Source organism: Balaenoptera borealis (genome assembly GCF_965194805.1).
Source record: "Balaenoptera borealis genome assembly, chromosome: 6".
NCBI classification, from domain to species: Eukaryota; Metazoa; Chordata; class Mammalia; order Artiodactyla; family Balaenopteridae; genus Balaenoptera; species Balaenoptera borealis.
This window is the reverse complement of record NC_138863.1, coordinates 24,998,145-25,016,542: the sequence shown is the minus strand read 5'-3', so window position 1 is coordinate 25,016,542 and position 18,398 is coordinate 24,998,145. Positions and strand designations below refer to the sequence as shown.

The 18,398-nt window shown below is 31.9% G+C and overlaps 1 protein-coding gene across 1 annotated transcript in view; it reads right to left on the bottom strand.

The window, feature by feature from the left end:
• The window catches only part of ERBB4 (erb-b2 receptor tyrosine kinase 4), a 1,231,960-nt gene that overhangs the window by 237,605 nt on the left and 975,957 nt on the right, over positions 1-18,398 (bottom strand). The gene's annotated exons all lie outside the window — the stretch shown is intronic.

The window sequence follows — 18,398 nt, the reverse complement described above, 5'->3', positions numbered from 1 at the left end:
ATGATGACTGGAGTAAGCATTATTATTAAAAGTATGACTAAGCATCATATACCCATGAAAGAGGTCTACACACTAAGTATTAAATAAAAATATGTAAATAGTATTAGAAAGGGATTAGGAAGAAATTGACTGGAGATTTTTATTCTTAAAATGTTTCTCTAATATATTGTTAGCTAATGTATAATTTTGAAACTGATCACTTTTTGTTTTCTAAGATAAATTTTTTGCTTGCTTGAAAAGTAATGTTTATGGTCTTAACTTCTTGTTCTAGAGTAGAGTAGTATCTATGAGCTTTCTGTAGTCAAGGCCCTGAAATATATTAATTCCTTATGCCATAGCAAACAGTTCAGAGTAAAACACATAGGTGTTGACTATGAAGTCATGATAGATATCAAAACTAAAAAATAATTCCCTGAATGTTCATGCTTTCCATAGTAAAGTGTTTTATATTTTATATTCCTATTTATAGAAGAAGCTACTCTATACAGCTACCCTCCTTCAGAAAAAAAAAAAAAAATTACTTGTTCTTGAAAGGTAAACTTTGCTCAAAAACAGATTGGAAATAATGAAAGCAGATGATCCTAAATAGAATTTTTAAATTTTAAAGAGCTCTAGGAAAAAATCTGGGTAACTTCTTCTATAAACTAAGTCATGTCTTTTAAACATTGTAACTGTTATATTATTGTCATATAAAACTGCAAAGAAACCTTAAAATGTAGTTCATCCTAAAGGTTGTTTTCTGACAGTTCAAAGTCCTGCAGCATACTGAAACGTTGTTATAATTCAACTAGATTTTCCTAAATGGAATTTTCTAAAGACTTAAAAATCTATGCTGAGAAAATTAAACTAAAGTACGGAAACAAACTCATCATTGTGATGTGTTTCGGTGTGTGTAAGATCACATTTTTGGTATGCCAGTTATGTGTATTTCAGAAAATATTTTAGTTTTCAACCCAAGGCATAATTTTCAGCTCAAGTGCCTAACATGTCTCTGAAAAGCCACTACTATAAAAAGAACTGTATTTTTGTTTCTTGAGCCCAATTTTTTATTGCAAAGGATTTATGTATGATTGAGAATAGTCCCCAGTATTTTGTTAATTGTGGATTTGAACTAAACTCTAAACTTCCTCTGCTTATCTATTTTGCAAAAGAATAAATGGTATGTATTTATGACAATATTTGACAATGTCACTGTAAATTAAAAGAAAATTCTTTTTTTTTTTTTTTTCATTTTAGGAATGATCACTTCCAATAGGACAAAACAGGATCCCTGACTCTATTTTTTTTTTTTCATCTAATTTGGATGGATATCAGTTATCATATCATTACTACTTAGTTTAGTCATGGCAATGAAAATAAAACATTCAAAAACTCAATAGACAGTAATTTCTATGATTTTTCTAGTTAGCTTTTAGTTTTGATATTTTCCCTCAGCAGTTCCTTGGTTGACTTACATTCCTCTAGCTTTTTTCTTCTTTTACCACTCTGCAGGAATGATAAAGGTACAACCAACCTGAAGAAGCAAAGAACTAGAGTTTCTGCACCTAAAACTCATACATAAATGATTTTTTGGACATTTTAAGAGGTCACACTCTTCTTATTCCAGAGGAAGTTACTCTTGAAAAAGAACATTAACCACAAGGAAGCAACCAATTAAATTGAAAAGGGACAATGTTCTATAAGAAAACTTGCTTGTTCTCTTTAATGAGTGAATATCATGAAAAAAGGTACTGATCTTGATTAAGAAGACTTAATAGTCACAAAACCAGACATGAAATGCAACCCTGGCCTGGACTCTAGCATGGACAAGCCAACTGTACAGAAATTTTTTAGATAACTTGAGAAATTAGAATATGGATTAGATAGTAGATGAAATAAAAATGTGCTGGCATGTAAAGATGTGGACCAGAAATTGAAAAGACTGAGTTACAAAACAGTAGGATCTAAATCAGAAAAAAATTCATATACACATACACGCATATGTGTGTAAAAAGATCTGGAAGAATGTACAATAAGACACTATGACTCTAGTGTTCTTATTTTTGTATTTTTACTTTTGGGCATTTTCTAATATTCTACAATATATTTATTTTCCCTTTGAAATAAAAGTTAATTAAATTTAAGAAAAATACAGAAAAAATAAATCATTGTCTAAAAGCTTAGTTTTACAATAATGGCCTTGTTTTTTCTTTATTTTTTCTTTTTGAATGTTTACTTTGCATCTTTTCAATTAAGAATTCATTTTGCTATTCCCTGTCCACTTTTATGATCTAAGTGCTTTTGCAGATATTTTCTATTCATTGTAGCTTAATGTGTCTGAGACATTTAATTACCACTATGTTTCTTACAATTAACATTATGTTTTATGAGACCACTCTAATCTGAAAAGTTACACTACTTACACATTTCCTACGCCCCCCGCAATTTTGATGATTCCTAGATATTTGTAGGTGTAGGATAGATGCCCTTTTTTTTTTTTTTTTTTCCTGAGAGTTAATGCTTCACTCTTTATGAGGATCCTTTGGATAAAAGGGATATAGTTACTTAAGTTGTTTTTTTAAATTACTGTATATCCCTCCTAGGTCTCAATGCTGACTATTGCCAACTAGGCTATATTCCTGAAAGAGGGTGTGTTCCTCTTATATGTTAGTCAGAGTAGCCTCCAAGAGGCTAAAATGTGACACTATTAATGAAATCAAAACCAAGAGACCTAGAATACTCTGTAATCCCTTATCTGTAACAGGATTATTATTTGTTTCCTGTCTTTTGCCTGTCCATTAAAAATCGCTGGGATCCCCTAAAGTACACAAGATAGGACATGACAAGTGATAAGTGCAAGCTTTTTCTAAAAGGATGCTATCGAGTGATATTTTACCTTATTCTGTGATTTAGAAATAGTATAATGAAACTGATATTGTCTACTCGTAGAAACTGATATAATAAGGATTCTGAATCACAAATGAACTTGACTAATTTATTTAAAAGCATGTAACTTGGTTTTCACAATTTCACTTAGAAGTTCAGAGACAACACAATGCATTATACTCTACTGCCTTGAATGCAGTTACCTATTTTAAACAGTTATATATAGAAGAGTAGTGTCTCCCCAACCATACTACTCATATAATAAGATGTATTCTTATTATTCATTACTCTGTTTGAACCATGCTTTTCCTCACTGGAGAATATAAAATGTGAGAGAATCATGGAAGCTGATTTTATAAACATCCAAATATTTTCTTTCATTGATCTGTTTCCTTCCAGATAACAGATCACAAATAAAATATAGTAAAGTCAATATAATTTATGATTAAAACTCAAATGGTTTTAAAACTATTCCATTATACCAATTTTCATTTAATGTCAAGGGCAGGCTATGCTACAAAAAATGTGCAGTGGTATTTTCTTTAAAATTGTAAACAGTAAAACTGGTAGTTTGACTAATATAGTCACCAAATCGAAATCTATAGGATTCTTTTATATGAATTTCACCAAATAAAATGATTTTAAGCTTGTAATATAGGTATATTTTTCTTCATTTCTTAGATACAGAATAATTTTCGGTTACAGATAAAGGAATCAATCAGCAGCCCTATAACACACTGACAGTATAGTTTGTAACTCATGGTATTGACTTTAAATCAGAGAACTCCACTTTTAGAAGCTTCTAAAGTAAATAGTTTGAAGATGGGTCCTCAGAAGTCGCTGGATCAGACTTAGGGCTGCTTCACTGCTTATCTATGGGCACTAAAGGTTAAACTGATTTTTTTTTAATTTACACAGAAGTAAAAACAAACAAAGAGAAGCTGCAGGCTAGTCAGATAATTTTAACCAGACATTTTTGTATAAGAAAGTTTAAATAAAATTATAAAATAGTGCCTCTAACATTATTATTTTGTGTTTACCTTCAAATCTGCATGCTTTTTCCTTACAGTGCTATATCATGCTGGAAAGATGTTTCCACATCAGACCAGTCAGAGCTTTAATTATGTTGTGCCTCCGCTGGTTGTGAGCAGTGCCTCTATCAGATGACTCAGTTGAGATACACATAAGTACATGCTTCACGAAAGGCAATGAAAAATAAACATAGCAGGAGCCAGCTAATCTTTCTTGGATTCCTGAGATCTGATACACTTGCCTCTAGATCCTGCCTAGTACTATTCTTAAATCAAATACCTTTAAGCACTGGCAAATCATATACCTCCCGTAGGCCAGGACAGTCTCAGTTTGCATCACTGTTAAGTACCAGTAGAACCCCATTCACTCTCAAAAGTGCCCTTATGTGAGCAATAAATCAAATGTTTATCCTTTAATAAATACTTAGCCCAATTTAGAGAATCTAGGACACCTTAAGATAACAAGTCTTTACATATATATGTATAAATAAACAAACAAATACATACACATTCATACAGGACTAAGTATTAACAAGTTTCACTTCCTGGCAAGGTAAATTAATTACTGCCTGTAATAAACCTATATATAACATAAATGAATGTTTCCTAAATTAGAGTCAGATGTGAGGATTCTTTGTAATCTTATATTTTCTTTTAAAAATATAACTAGATAACATTGGCTATCATCTTGCACCCTATCTTCCCTCTGAAAATGTTATACTGACCATCAGACAAAAGCATGAGTATATCATGAACCAGAGGTTGAATGTATCCTCAGTAATATACTTCACGTTTCCTAATTTGCTCTTGCTATAAGAAAAATGTAGTTGATCAAAAACATTTTGACTCTTTAGTGAAAGAAAATTCTTAGAATCAGTTGCCAACTGAGATAAATAATGCAACTTTGCAAATAGGGACATTTTCAATATTATATTAATTATGTAAGTAAGCAGTTTAAACATAGCAAAAGTGCTGTCCAAATAAGAGGAAAACAAGATTTGACTGCCATTAGGTACTCATGAGTTTTATGGCACATATAGTGTCACAAACAATTCATTTCATTTTCAATGGGAAATAATCTAATTGAAATGAAAATGTCAAAGACTTTCTATCCTGATATAGAAATATCCCCTTTCATAGAAGTAAACCAGAGATTTATTTGGTCTTATATACTACACTTAAGTTCAAATAATTTAAATAGATTGACTATGGACTTTTGATTCTAATAATACTTGTATATTTTTAATTAAAATTTTCTTTTTACATATACTGCATATTTTCACAATAACTATGCAATGTTGAGCTTATAACCTCCGTATTAAAAATAATGAAATAGACTCAGAAAAGTTAAGATACTTAGACAAGGTCAAACATAAATAGTAATGTTAACATTTTACATCTTGTAATCTCAAGTCCATCAGTTTTTCAGCTATATATGTTGTCTTTCTAAAGATGATTCATTAGAATTTTTTTAGGGTAGATAAATACAATTCATCAGATTTTTCTTTAATACCTAATACCTACAGTAGAGAATACAAAATAAACATAAATTTATTTAGGGGTTCTAATAAACTCTTTGATTTTGTATTTAGTTATATCTTAATATTGTAATTCTCATCAGACTATCATTTTAGCTGCATTGTTATGTTCACTGTGATTTAAGTCTATTAAATCCTTTATGCTCTTATTGAAGTTTATAAGTGATCTTATACTTCACTGAGTTTCATTTTATTTTTTCAGTGAGAAAACAGTTAAGAGGATTTGGGGCGCTTAAAAAAACACTGGATTTCCTTTAAGAAAAGCAAAATTAAGCGGTATCTATCATTCTAATGATAGTCCCTACTGCATTGTTACTCTGTTCAGTCTTCCCCAAAGCAGCTCAGATTTGAAACAAGAGACCTTGAAACACTAGGAAATATTGAAATTCCCCAGAAGACATTTTAAGGATTACTGACTAGGGCAAGGAGAGCCACATTCGTGTTTTTTTTTCCCCTCGTGAAAACTGTGCTTATTCTGACCCAGAATTCCACCTGCTCTATAAATATGACACATCTTTTCTTTTGGAGCAAATGAAAGTGATGTGGGTCAGACTCTGAGGAAGACATCAGTTGACAGTTACAAGTTTTATCTGATGAGACCTAGAGTATTACAGTATGTCTCTATCCTTTGATTAGGATTCGCAATTCCTCTATTATACCTTAACTATGACCAGAAGTGTTGAGTGCTGAAGCAAATGAATCAAAACATACTGCCCCTCTTCCTAACTAAATTTAAATGTTTCTTGACTTGTCTTCATGTGTTTAAATAAATCTTTTTTCCCCAATATTTTTTCAATATGAAAAAGTTACATATTATTCAATAACACAGTGTTACAAAGTATTTCAGAAGAGATATTACCATTAAATGAATATGTAAATATCATTTGGATTATTTTATGTCTAGAATTAGGTCTGAGAAAAATTTCTAATAGTTTCATGGTAATTCCTTCCTTCTATTTATAAGTAATATTTACACCTATCTACGGGTTTTTGTTTGTTTGTCACAATTTTAGGGAAAGCATACAAACCTGTACATTTGATTTTTGAGGCAACTGTTCTCATGATTAAATACACCATCCTGAAGATACAAATAATCCACCTATGAATTTTACACTTATGAATTTTTTTCTGCTTTACTGAGCTATAATTGACAAATACCTATGAATTTCTACAAATGAAATATTGAAAGGGAATTAGATAAGGAAGAACTTCTCTGGTAACAGATCTTTGTAAGAGCTCAGATGAATTTTTAGTACTCAGACGTGTGTGTGTGTGTGTGTGTGTGTGTGTGGTTTATACCTATTACACAATATCATTAATGTTTATATTAGTAGAACGCTTTTAACATCATCTGTATAGATTGAATATATAAGTATGTTTAATGAAACAAACAGAAAATTGTAAATATTTAATTACAAAATATATAACCCACTAAGTACTACTGCATTCTATTACCTATTCATTACATAGACATGGTAATCTGAAGCAATATGCCAAAGGTTTAAAAAATTGAAGATAAAAATCTGAAAATTTCAGTTGTGGCCTACCGAAATTGTTCAGCATGCTAGGAATTAATTAGTTTCACAATAGAGCAGAAAATATTACATAAATACTCCTCTACGAAGTAAAGTGGGGGAGGAATAAATCATTACAGGCACTATTCTTTGCTCTCCTATGTTAAAAATTTTCTTCACCTCAAAATCTCCATTCATTCTAATCACTGTAATCTCACATATCTATGTTACTAACAGGTATTATAGACTATGGCAAATTGCATTTATCTTTATCTATCAAGTCATTACACCACACATTTTTGTCATGTTTACTGGGTACAATTACATAATACAGATTTAAGCAGTCCCATTTTGAGAGGATTCACAAACTAATTTTTTAAGTAATAGTTTTTTTATTTTACATACAAATATGTATATAAAGCATCTTTGATTTCTTTTAGTATGCTTTTAAGGCACCCCAATCCTTGCCTTAGACTAAAAACTTTTTTTTTTTTTTTTGATGAAATGCTTACACAAAGGGAGTAAGAAAGTGTCCTTCTTAAAAGAAAAAAAAAAAAAAAACTCCTTTTCATTCAGATGATATGTTTTCTAATTATTTTGCCCTGCTGGTACCCTTATTTCCCTCTGAGGGCACTTCCAAGTGTTAATGGGGAGTTGGATGAAATGAAAAGGGAGGAGACTTTGAGAACAGGTACAGCTGCAGGGAAAATGCCAGGATTTTGGACATCCATGTGGGGTCACTGAACATTTCTTCCAGGATTAAATAACAAAAGTGACTTTTACCAGGTGTTTTATTTGTATTATGTCAAATAATTCTTCTGACATGATTATTTATGTATGATGAATCTGAGGTAGGTTATATAACTTGCCCCAGGTCATAAGCATTCTAAGTGGATAGTCAAGATTTGAATCTTGGCATGGTTTCCTCTAAAATCTTTTCTGCTTCCATTAACATATGACTATAAGAGTATATTAGGACGATTACTCTCCTAATATACTAGATAAATAGGCAATGAAGAGAAGATATTTTCAAGACTGGTTAGCTATTTTAATAGTGCTTATTGGTGGCAGTGAGAGACATAGTAGGGAAGCATAGAGGATGAGGTAGAAAAGTATTTCCAGCAGCAGAAATGATTCAGTGTATAAACCTGATGGTGAAGACAGACAAAGGAGGAGTCAAAGATGGCTAGGCTCCCGTGCCTGCGTGAGTGGAAGGCTGATGACTCCATTCATGGACTTGAGAAATCAGGAGAAAGACATTTGGAAGGAGAAGCGTTGATTCTTTGGGGTCTATGGATTTGAGGTGCAGAACAATATACAGGTATATTGTTATCTTTTCACTATGCCTTCAAATTTCTGTGTCCCCTTGTTCCTCCTCTAATATCAAGACTTATACCTGTGTTGATTTTAATAGCTTCTCATTTTTAATTGAAGAGAGCCATGGATAACATAATGTCATTTCCTTTAAATTTTTCCAATACTTTCTTTTTTCTCTGGGAACGCTAGAAATGCAAAAGAAGAAAAAGCTTGGTTCAAGGGCTTTTTTTCATTTCTGTTTTCTTTCCTCCCCCTTTCCCTTTGTTTTCCTAAGGCACTGTTATTTTTCAGTTTGATTTCTCTCATTAAGTTGAAGTCTGCTGTATCAATCTATTTTTGTTCTGACCTTTTGAGACCATTCACTTTTAAGTGTAACACAACTCTAAAATAGTTAATATGTTTAGAAATCTTATTTGTACTATTGTACATGGAGCTGCTCTTCACATTGGGTAACACATGCTGAAACCAGATGCCTTTGTAAGTCTATATGGATCTTTGTTAATTTTGAGTCCTAATGACATCCCCTTTATGGAGAATTTAAAGTTTGGCATTAAATATTAAACTTAAAGAAAGTTCTGTAATTGAAAAAGATAGCTAAACATAATGATTCTGAAAGAGGCCACTTCATATTTTTTATTTAACGATTTGGTAATTTTCATAGGAACAACCTTATGTTCATGTATAAAGGGCTAAGTGCTAATAAACGGCCTCAATTTTATTGCCATCTCTGTGACCCAATTCATTCCATTTTGCTATCATATTTACAAGAGTATCTCCCCTTAGCACTATGTGTCTCTTTTATACACTCCCAAACTAAACTTAATTTAGTTGTTTATAATTATTCTCTCTCAGATTCTTTTCTATTTCTAGGTAAATTATAAGCCCTGTAAGGTTAGGGACTATTATTTCTACTTTTATATTGCCCTATACCTCCAGTAATATTCTCTAAGAAGATTCTCAATAATTATCATTACATAAATCAAACAGCAAATAGGATACTTTAGGTGATAATATATTTAAGAAAAAATGCAATTATTTCACTTAAGACTTTTATAGTATTTGGAACAATTGTGAATTGCTCAATTCACTTGTGCTCTATTAATTATTGAACTAATTCCCATTACAATTTAGTTTCTCCACGAAATCAGTACTTGTCAATGTCACTAACAGTTTCCTTATTGTCAAATTGAATAGTCATTTCTTAGATCTAATCTTAACCAATCACTTAGTAACACATCATGTGAGTGATCACTTTCCCTTTCTTAAAACACTGTCTTTCCTTGAGTTTCTCCTCTATCTGGTCAGTCCTTTTCAGTCCTGTTAGCTGCTTCCTCCTTATCTCCCTGACCTCTAGAGGAAGAAGGGTCCCAGGACTTAACCATTGGATTTCTTCTCTTCTTTACTTACATTTACTCCCTAGATATGATATCCTCCATCTCTTTATCTATGTAGTGATAAGCAAATCTATATCTTTAGTCCAGACCTCCTCTCCTCTAAATTTATATTTTAATTTCAATTTCAATTGATGTCTCCACTTAGATAGCTAATATCTCAGTCTTAGAAATTCCAAAATAAACTTTGATTCCAACAACGCTTCTTCTCCCAAAAGGTATTTCCTGCTCCTCCCTAAGTCTCTTATTTTGGCAAATGGCAATTTTATCTTTCTGTGTTCTTTCACATTCTACAATTATTTAAGCTAGGAAAAAGCTTACAAACACATAATTAGATCCTTGCTCATTACTGTTCCTTTCTTATCTACTTAAGTATAGTCTATCCTTTTGAGGGCAAATATTCTTTTATTTCTAATCTATAACATTTAGTTCTAATATATCCCATGTTATCTACTGACTTCCAGTTTAATTTAGTTCATCTAGGAGTTCCACAATAGCGTTGCAATTTTAAGGGTCTTATTTTCATGACCAATATGTAAATTTCAAATAAGATTAGGGACATGTACATATTCAGAGCTTAAAGGTAAAATAATGGAATTTCTATTTTTAAAAGTACAAATATAAGTCCTTTAAGTGCTGTAATTGTGTCACAGATGTCCTCATGTTTTTTGGAGGCTAGTTTGTCTCATGAAAAGAATCATTAAATAATTATTACACAAATAAATAACTGAATGCGTACTTTACTTCTATAAATATTTAGATACTTTTCATCTTAAATCAACCCTTAAAAGCACATAAATATTTCAACAATTTCAGAGTTTCCTATATATTTTTAAACTTAACAAAAGTGTAATTGTAAAGAATTTCTAGTGAAAAGAAAATGGGAAAAGTTATTTCATGTTTCTTGAACTGAAGCTAATATGTGTTTAATATTTGCTTATTTCTGATTTTTAAGTAATAAGTAAAATAATATTTTCTCGTAAAAGCAATGAAAATAATCCTTGGACCAGTTGTTATTTTTGTTTGCTTGTATTAGTTTAGTTTATCTCTCACTCTCACAATACTGTGTCAAAGTTTCTGGTTGACTAACCCAACTGTCATTCCTAATCCCCTGCTCCCTAAAGCCTTCTAATCTAGGGATTTTTAAAAAGTTCAACAACTTCCCCAGTCTTTCTACATCTTGATGTGAATATACAACAAATTTCTAATTTTTTCCAATGAGAGAAAAACAAATTTCAGCTAGAGGAATTCTGGGAAAGGAAAGGTACAGCTGATGAAATCTGTCCCTCCTCTTGTGTCCTCAGATGTAATGCTTAGAGCTGCAGCAGCCATCTTACTACCAAAACAGAAAGATAAGAAAATGACATGGATTCTGACCCCGATGTTACTGATCCATAGAACCAAAGGCAATCACAGCTCCCTCACTTCTAGACTTCTGTATTTTAAAGAATAACAGATAAAACTATTTGTTGAAGCCACTAACATCAGGCTTAATTTCACTTGTAGCCCAAGTAAAGTCCTAACCGAAAAAGGAACTATGTCCAGATTTTCCAAGTTTAACTTCTTTTCTTGCATTGAACTATCAAATGCATTATCTCTAGACAATCAGATTTTTAAAAACAAAAGAAAAACGGATGGTTCTTCCCTTTTTCAGGTAACAGTTAATAACCCTGGTGCTTCTATTATGTTTGCTTAATTATCACAGTCTCTTGGTTATTTACCAGGCTTTACCTACATCAGCCTTGACTGAACACTCTTATTGGGGGTGGGGTGGGGAGGTGCCCTACACACCTACAAGTAACACTAAGTAGAAGCTTGTAAAGCTTCTTCAAGAATGTAGTTTCCGAGTTGTGGAATTTAAATATGTTGTAATGGACAGCCTGTTCATTGCCATCCATTTTCAAATAGTGATAAAATTCAAAAGAACTAAAATGTTTTCATAATTTACGAACCTCAAGCAAATATTGTACTGGAAAATCAATAAAGAGAACATGAAGAAAACAGAGTTCTTCATTAGCATTTAACTTGGTAAAACATGAATACCCAATTTTTCTAATTCCTGGGCCCATAGCAGATTGGAAGTAACCCAAAGGAAAAAAAATGATAGGGTGAAGCTGTTTCTGTCTATCTCTTTTAAAATACTCTGCAGAGGACTCAGAGAAAAGACAAACAAACCCTCCTTGCAGAGACTTTTGGTCACTGCACTCCACTTTAAATAATGTTTTTAGCATAGAATGGATAGCTTTTATATCCTAAGGGGAGGTCTATTGTGACCAAAATCAAAAGAACACATTTTAGAGCATCTAACAATGTTTAACAATATAACTCCTTTTTGAACTTATATAAATGCCCAATCCCTAATTAGAACACATTTCTAATTATGGGGAAACCCATTTTTTTCTCAAGCAGTTGCTTAGAAGATGTTATGATTCTGCAGATGTTCTGAATACAGATTTAGAGCCACCAGATAGCATAAACAAAGAAAAAAAAATCGAACCTAAGTCAATTCAAATAACATTGAAATAATATAATAGCAAGACAACTTTACACTTTGCCTGAAACCATTTCATTTACATGCAAAAGAAATCATTCCTACTAAGGAAAAAAAAATCCACATCTACATGAACCAGATTCTCTTCCCAGCTAGAATATTAATTTTTCAATCTGTTGTCTATTATTTTTTTATTATTGAAATTATGTACACTATTAACATTAGGCTATATTTTATAATATATACTGTTTTAGGCATCCAGGGATGGCTATTTTTAAACCTCTTTCTCTTGTAAATGATCATGAAGGAAATCTAAAAGCAGTACGAAGTTGACCTATTAATTCCTTTTAAATGTCTTGACTGATGCATATCTACAAAATTTCTTCTTCTCAGTCTTTTAATTTTTCAGATTACATATCTTTATTTTTCCATGTAGGAAATTACCTAGGCAAATGGATCACCTTTACTTATAGTCATGCCAGCTGAGTTAATGCAAAATTTCAGTTTTTCTTAGGGCAAATAGAAGAACAAGAGATAGCAGTTAATAGACCTTAACTGCACTACCCAGCAGTGAGTTGGTGACTGGAAAACACCATTATCTCTTTGGGACCACTGATATATTAGTACTCTAGTTTTTTGGCAAAATAGTCAAAAACAAACAAAACAATCTAATTTACAATCTAATTTAAACAATTTACAACAGTAATTTTAGGATGATATGCAACAGTCACCAACCTGTAACATTCATTCTAGTTATTCTTTATTATCAGGTAATGCTGTCTTAGTAATTAAAAGAGAGCAAGAGGTAGAGAGAGAGAGACAGAGAGAGAGACAGAGAGAGAGAGGGAGGGAAAAGAAAGGGAGAAGCCCTTTGAAGCAATCTAGAGTTAGTATTTTTTTTAAAAGGTTTAGGCATTGCTAGAACTAAGTTAATTTTTAAGTTTTACTAAATTATTTCAAAACTATATAGGATCAGAGTCATCTTATGAATTTTTGAAATATTAAAGATCCATTTATGTATATCTGTCCATCTAAGATTACTTAAAACCGATTTTTTAAAAATCAACAAACTTTGAAAGAAGATCAATTAAGCTTACTTATCCATCAAGTCCTCTCTATAACATGATTGATGACACCATAAAGAAAGTAATACATTCATTAGAAGAAATTTTTAAATCAGGCAGTCCTTGGCAACTTTTGGTGAAATCTTTCAGCCATACTTTGATGGGACCCATCTAATTTTAGATAGGTATAAAAAATTATGATATCAAATTATATATAAATATAAATGAGACTGTAACTCAAATGTTTTCTAACTCAAATATTTGTAGTTTTATAATTTTTAATATATTGTCTATTTGACTTTATTGAATAATGATTAGCAAATTTGAATGATAAATTGAATATTTTCCATTTATTTTAATTTATGCCTAGCTAACATATTTTTTATAATGCCAGATATACACATATATGTTATTTTATAATTTGTGAAAGACACAAATTTGGCACAATCTATCTTTCAATATAGGATTGGTGGTACATTAATGGCAGGGAAAACAATGCAACCATAAAAAGAAGCTATTGATCTGGAAGGCTGTTCATAATGTACTATTAAGTTAGTAAGTAAGGTAAGTTGCTGAAAAATGTGTGGTGTTCCCATATCTGTAAATAAACGAAACCCTTTGTTATTATATATATGTATTAGTATATGAGTAAATGTGTAGAAGGATAAACATACATATATACCCACATACCTCTATATTTAATACACTGAGCATGTTTTACTTTTGTAATTTTAAATATCATTTTAAAATATATTGCAGATAATAATTAATCTTTAAAAAGAACAGGAAGAAGAAAAGAAAAAGAAATACCTAAATCCCGGCTAGTTTACTCTAACCGTCAGGATGGTGAATTCTACATTTACTGGCTTTAGATTTAAGAGAGGCACGTGGCACAAATTGCCAAGACAAGAACCACGGTTTGAGGATAAATTTAGTTACATCAATACAATCAGATGCAAATACATTTTATTTGTAAGGGATTGTTCCTTACAACATAATTCCTTACTTAAGAGCATTTCAAGAACATTGAAATAGGAAAAAAAATTCCTGATTTCCTGATATACAAATGTTCTCTACCTGCACCATTGCACACAAAAAACTGCTGATGTTTGTGATAATGGTGTGATTTGGAGTAATTGTTATATATCAGCATTTTTCAATTATCACTACAGGTATTGAAATCTGTTAATTTCTCAGAACACACACAGGATGCTGTTAGATTCTGATTAAATATTTAGCAGTCTTCTAATTTAATGAGTCCAGAGTCATTGATAGCAAATTCATACAAAAATAAAAAAGGGTGACCTTCAGTTGCATACACGTAGAGTAACACATTGCAAATTATTGATGATCTGTGAATTAGCATCAGAATATTTTAAATGCAAAAATTAGCACAGTTTATATTTGAATTTAAAAATCTCAGACCATTACTCCCTTCACACATTCACACATACTAAAACATACCCTTCCTCCTTCTTGGTAAGATGGCTTCATCTAAAACTTCAGAGAAAATACAGAACATTAAACAGAAACTCCCTCAGCCTTTATCTATTCATCTATCTGAATCTTCTCTACCCTCTATTTCTCTCTCCTGATAAAATGATGACAGGTGTCTTTTTGCCTGCAAGTCTAACCCTTTCACATTTCCTTTGCCTCCTAATTCTTCTAGATTTTTCAGGAAATTCCTATAATTGATGATCTCTCTCTCCTGTGTCTCTACCCTTTCACTCTCTATAAGGCCTTCCAAAACAGACTGAAATTTCATCTATCTTCAATATATCCTTCTCTTGATATTATTCCCTCTCCAACTATTTCCCTAACTCTCTCCTTTTTTTCAAGTGTAAATTTCTCAAAATACATCAACACTAGTTCTCTGTATTTCACACTTCCTATTCATTTTTATTCCACCTGTATATGGAGAGACTTCCATAGCTGCACATTAAATTTCCTACTTAACATCACTTGGATCTACCAAAATCACCCCAAATTCAATCCATCCAAAAATACATTCATGAGTTTATCGCCGCCACACTGTGCCACATATAAGTTAATGTTACCAACATCCATCCAACTATCCAAGTCAGATACCTAGTAATAATTACGAAGAGTTTCTTCTCTTAATTACTTCATATCTAGTTAATTACCAAACCCAGTAAAAATTTTTAAATTCTAAATAATTGTTGAATCTTCTCACTTCTCTCCATCTTCATCCAACTTCCTGACTTCCAATTCCCTGCTTATTCACGTCCAATAGCTTCAGCTTCCCACTCCCATTCATTGTAATTTTTATGGCACTACCTCCAGAACTTTTATTTCAAGTACACTACTTTCAGTCTAGCAGCTTCTCTTTTTTTAGTCCACCTAGGCTGTTATCTATACTTCAACAATATTTGATAATATTGGGAACTTCAGGCCATTGACCCTAATGTGTTTTCATTGTACATTCAGCCTCCCTTATGTGCCGACTTCCCTCATTACTCAACTTAAATTTTATGACCTTTGCTATTATCATTTCTTTTTCATATAGCCTTAATTCATTGGTCTCTACCTCCTGGCTCTAGTAGATACCTGGCAAAACTCCAATCCTGGGTAAACACAAATTTCCAAGTACCCATGCCTATATGATCTAAACAATCATAACATGGCTGAATAAAACACGGCAAAGGGATCATTCTAATTTATACTATACATCTAGTATGAGCTCCTTCTATCTTTGGTGGACTATCAAATCTTCTCTTTCTTAAAAATTCCAATATTGCCTCCCCTACACTAATCTAAAATGATGACGTCATCTTATGTTTCATTTAAAAAGATGATAGGTTGTGAATTGCCCCATCTTCTTACCAGCAAATCCACGGTCTACCTGCCTATTTGCCTATAATCTCTAAACTTCTTCCAGTTACAATGGATGCACAGTTCCTGCTCCTTTCTATGGCCAACTTCTCCATTTGCATACTGAATTCCATCCCTTCTGATAACTAAAGAAAATTTTGCCTGCAGTTGTTCATTATCTCCTGAAATATTTTTTTGAATCATTCCCATCATCTTACAAATATGTTATAATGTTTCCCAACTTAAGAAAAACAAATAAACAAAAAAAACTTTCTCTTGATCTCATATTCTCTATTTGCAGCAAACACCTTTTGAAAGCTTTCTCTGTACAAGTTGTCTCTATTTCTGTCTCCCAGCCTCTTCTTGAGCCATTTCAAGTCTTAATCCATTTTGTCGCCACCACTCCAATGGAAACTGCTCTAATCTTTTCAAGTTTCACCCATAACCTCCATCTTGTCAGATAAGATGGTCAATACTTCTTCTCTATCAGCATTAGTCTTAGTCTCACTCCCCTTCACCTAGTAACTTTCTTCACTTGGCTTCCAGAATGCATTTTTTTCCTGGTTTTCCTCCTACCCTCAATTTCTCTGTCTTAATCTCCATTGTTATATTATATCTTTCTCCTCTCTTCTGTCCCTTAAATGATGGCATATCCTAAGGCTCATTGCTAAGTTTTCATTTCCATCTGCACAGTCTGCCTGTGCAATCTCATCCAATGTTATGGATTTAAATATGATTGATGATTCAGACCCCTCTCTTGAGCTCCAGAGTGTTACAACTATCTGCCCATGCAAAATCTTCACTCAGATTTCAAGTAAGCATCTCAAGCTTATCACACCCCAAACAGAATTTTTTATTTTCCCCATAAAATTTGTTCCACTTCTTCTTGAGTCTTTGTCTCAGCTTATGACATCACCTTTCACCCAGTTAACTCAGATCAAAAACCCAGGTGTCATCTGTAATATTTTTCTATTTTACCATACCAACATCATCCAATCCATTTACAATTTTCCTCATAGTAAATAAAAATGCAAATAATTATAAAATGATATTAAATATTTTACATCTTTTACTGCACTGTAAATTTTATATTAGGGATTGTGTTAATTTTTTTTTTTCATTCTCTCCTCAGTGCTTGACGTGTAGTAATTATAATGAATATTTACTGGCTGGTTATTGTTAAGTAGCATATATAGAAGAGTGGATTTTTTCTTGTTTTATCATTTCAAAAAACAAATAAAATATGGTATGTTTGATTGTATCAATAGTGGGAAGACTTTTTCTTAGCAGAAGTCACTTTTTACCTTATCAAATAGAATCAAATGATACACAATCTAGGGATTCATGCTTTACATTTTATGCTCATTATGACTTTCAATCAACTTTGCCCCATCCCACAAATCTTACAGTATAAACTAGAGAGGAAAATCTAAAGGAAAAGCCTGTCAAAGCCCAGCACTATATTGTCTGTTATTTTATTGCTGAGTGTCCATAAAGCTTGGATCCTTATTTCCACCTTTGGTAAGTGAGTCTGGGGGTGGCAGTATTAATGGAATTAGTGTCAGGTCTGATGGAAGCAGTTCTCATATGGAACCACAGTACTTTTACCAAATCCATATAGAATTTATAAATAACTGCCACTATAGAAAAGATTAAAAAAAAAAAAAACTTCACCTATGTTTATTCATAAATGTCTTAGATTTGTCACTAATGTATTAATATATAAAAAAGTAAAAATATATTTATATTATGTTACCATCCTACATGAGTATATGCTTAGAACATGGGAAATATTGATATATTCTCACCAAGCAGTGCCAGGTGTATTGTTAGACTAAAATATGCTGTGTGAGGACAAGCATTATAAAATGCTATACATCCGAGGAAAGCTAAATAGGTAAAAGTCAGGACTAAGGGAAAGACAATGGGTGAAACTATTTTAGTAGGCTATAAAATATTCAATCAGCCTCACCATAGGAATAACTCTTAACTGTTCTTCCACTTGGGAACCAATCTAGTAGAAAGAAGGAAATGTGGTTTTTAGAATCAATCACACACAATTGAGCTCAAATCTTTGCTCTTCCACTTACCAGCCTAGTGATTTTTTGTAAATTGCTTAATTACTCTGAACCTGTTTCATTTGTTAAATGATAATGGTGATAACTATTTTATATCATGAAAGTTAAATGTGATAGTGTAGTGCACCTGATAGACATATATTAGATTTTTTTTTTTTAAAGGATGGCAAAAAACAAGCTCTAAGAGATTTTGGAAAAAGTAACGCTATTCTAAGAAAGAAATAAGAACTGGTGTTTTGATTTTTCCGTTGTTCCTTTCTTTCTTAGTGCATAGAAC